Source organism: Mesoplodon densirostris, chromosome 6 (assembly GCF_025265405.1).
Source record: "Mesoplodon densirostris isolate mMesDen1 chromosome 6, mMesDen1 primary haplotype, whole genome shotgun sequence".
NCBI lineage: Eukaryota > Metazoa > Chordata > Mammalia > Artiodactyla > Ziphiidae > Mesoplodon > Mesoplodon densirostris.
In genome coordinates, this window is record NC_082666.1 from 10,637,958 (window position 1) to 10,640,940 (window position 2,983).

Below are 2,983 nucleotides of genomic sequence, written 5' to 3' on the forward strand. Positions count from 1 at the left end.
GGTCTTTACCACACTTCCAGCTTTTCGCTGAGTGTAAACAATGAGATGACAGCTTTGTGTGTACATTTCTTTAAAGTCCTAGACATGGGACTGTGGGCTAAATGGTATGCATGTTTACTTTTTTAAAATATTCTGCCAAACTGTTCTCTGGAAAGGTCAGATCAGATAGGCTGGCCACTACAATGAAGCACTGTGGCCTCTGGACTCCAGCTACTTGGATTTTAATCCCTACTCTATGCTCATTATTGGTAGGACTTTAACTTGTCTGTGCCTCAGTTTCCTTATCTGTAGAACGGGGATAATGAAAGTACCAATCTCATCAGTTTGTTGTGAGAATTAAATTAGTGTAATACATGTAAAGCAGTGGTTCTCAACTGGGGTGACTTTGCCCGCCCCCCAAGGGGATATTTGGTAATGTCTGGAGAGATTTCTGGTTGTCACGACTGGGCTGGGGCACTACTAACATCTGGGGGGTAGAGGTCAGGGGTGCTGCTGAGCATCCTACAATGCACAGGGCAGTGCTCCCCACCCCAACAAAGAATGTTCCAGTCCCAAATGTCAACAGTGCTGAGGCTGAAAAATCCCAGTGTAAAGGGCCTGGTCCAGAATAAGTTCTCATTAATGTTGACTGTCATTATGCTTCCACTAGCAGAGCATGAGAATGTTCGTTTCCCATACTCTGGCCAAATGTTTTAAGTCCAACACAGGAGCATTTCCTTAGACCCTTATGGGCCTGACTTCCTGGGATTGGCCTCTGTTCCGGCTGTGGGTTTCCAGGGGACTGGCTGGCGGCTGGGTCCAGCTAAGGAATCTTTGACCTTGTGAGCAAGAGCTTCAGAGTTCCTGGAATTAGCTGACTCTGTATGTGTTTGTTTTTGCATTTGTAGAGGCTGGGACATGTGGTGGATAAAGTGTGGATTTTGAAGTCAGGTCTGGATTCAGATCCCAACTTGACTGCTTCCTAGGTATATGAACAAATGACTCTCTAAACCCCAGGTTTCCCCATCTGTAAAATGGGATTATTGGGAGGATTAAATAAGATAATGGAGTACCATGCCTGGTTCTTAGTCAGTGCTCAATCAATAGCAGGTGCAGTTTATTCAGTGATCACCCCATCCAGGCCCTTTGCTAAGACTTTTCATAATTATTCAACTTAATGGTAACTACTGCCATAGTCATCGTTATAATCACAGTAAGGTCAAGACCCTGTGTCTATCTATCCAGGTACAAGGGGAAGTCACTTGTTGAGCTTCCAGCCAACATTCCACAAATATCTGCTGAGCATTGCTACGCTCCAGACCAGGTGCTGAGCTCTGGCAGATACAAGGTTCTCCTAATTCTCTCCCATCCATATTAAAGAAATAACACAAACAAGATGTCAGGAAAAAGACCAGACATATTAGCTTTCACTATACATGTAAATGGGTTAATTTCCTTTATTAAAACAAAAACAACAAGAAGACAAGCTGAAAAAAGTGGGGGAAAAGAAAATTTAGTTACATGTTATTTATAAGAGAACTAAAACAAGCTATGGAAAGAAGTAAAAATCTCTAATGAAGTAGCTCTGTATTTATAAATTATTGAATTATGTTTCAAATGAATAACAAACCCCACTGAAGTGAAAAAAAGGACTAATTTAAGTAACTATTTTTTGGTCATCCTTGTGCAGGAGCCATACCAATCTTCTCTGTATTGTTCCAATTTTAGTATCTGTACTGCAAGCACCCCAAGTAACTTTTGAACACAGAACTTTGATATATACCCTCAGTCTAAAGATAAAAAGAATTGCAAACAAATACTGAACTCTACCTAATGGGCTTGTTTTTCATAGTAACTGATTCTGAAACTAGTCTCTGTGCATTGGCAGACTGAGTAAAAGGTGAAATATATTGAGGATGTTGAGAGGCAGGTTTCTCACTGTTGTAGAAGGGACGTACAAATAGGAAATGGGGAAGGCCAGGAAGAACACTGTGGTATCAGATGGGAACCAGAGGCATCAGTATGAACTCTTGGATTCATATTTATACGTGCATGTGTTTCCTAGTTCTATCCACTGAGAGGACCTAGAAGCAATGATACCTGCGAACAGTGAGCCCAGCTGTGCCCAGCTCCTTGCTTCTAAATACCAATACCATCCTCCCCCGGGGAAACCAGAGCTGCTAGAAGAAATGGCTGGTTCCTGGGCAAGGCCAGAGAAAATATAGGATGAGCCTAGAGCATCCTTTTGTGTCAGAAAATAAGGAAGTGCTCAACGAATAAGAGAGACACATCAAAAGGACATAGCAGCCACCTTGAATGAGCTCTCACTGGCCAAATCTGGAACAATTTGGTTATCAAGTAAATAATAATAGTAATGAATTTTAAAACTTATTTATTTTTGGGTGTGTTGGGTCTTTGTGGCTGCACGCAGGCTTTCTCTTGTGGAGCATGGGCTCTCGGCCTGCGGGCTTCAGTAGTTGTGGCACACGGGCTCAGTAGTTGTGGCACATGGGCTTAGTTGCTCCGCGGCATGTGGGATCTTCCCGGACCAGGGATCGAACCCATGTCCTTGGCATTGACAGGCGGATTCTTAACCACTGGGCCCCCAGGGAAGTCCCAATAATAGTAATGAATTATAACCCATTGAATAAGATAAGAATTCATGTGCCCATAATCCACTGTATGTATGTATACTGTAAGCTCTTCTTTCAGTAGAATGCTGACTCATAATAATAGAAAATTTTAAGTCACAATTTTGCAATCATCAGAGAAATCATTAATGTAGATAAAAATCAAGATGCTAAAATTAGAGGGTGAAAACTTGATGAGAAATAAAATATTTATATAGCATCAAAGTACTCCCGTGCAAATTACTTATTAATTATAAAGAGAAAATAGGGATTGTACAGTAGATAAAACTGGTGGACACCACCTTAACCAAGTGATCAAAGTAACCATCACCAGTAATAGGGCAAATTGACATCAAGGTGCTTCTTAATATGAT

The 2,983-nt window shown here is 41.4% G+C and overlaps 1 non-coding gene across 1 annotated transcript; it reads right to left on the minus strand.

Moving 5' to 3' along the window:
- Positions 1–1,621: 1,621 nt before the first annotated feature.
- Positions 1,622–1,725, minus strand: LOC132492875 (U6 spliceosomal RNA). The gene has a single exon (XR_009532926.1). It is a non-coding gene; the product is annotated as a U6 spliceosomal RNA (small nuclear RNA).
- Between the last annotated feature and the right edge of the window lie 1,258 nt (positions 1,726–2,983).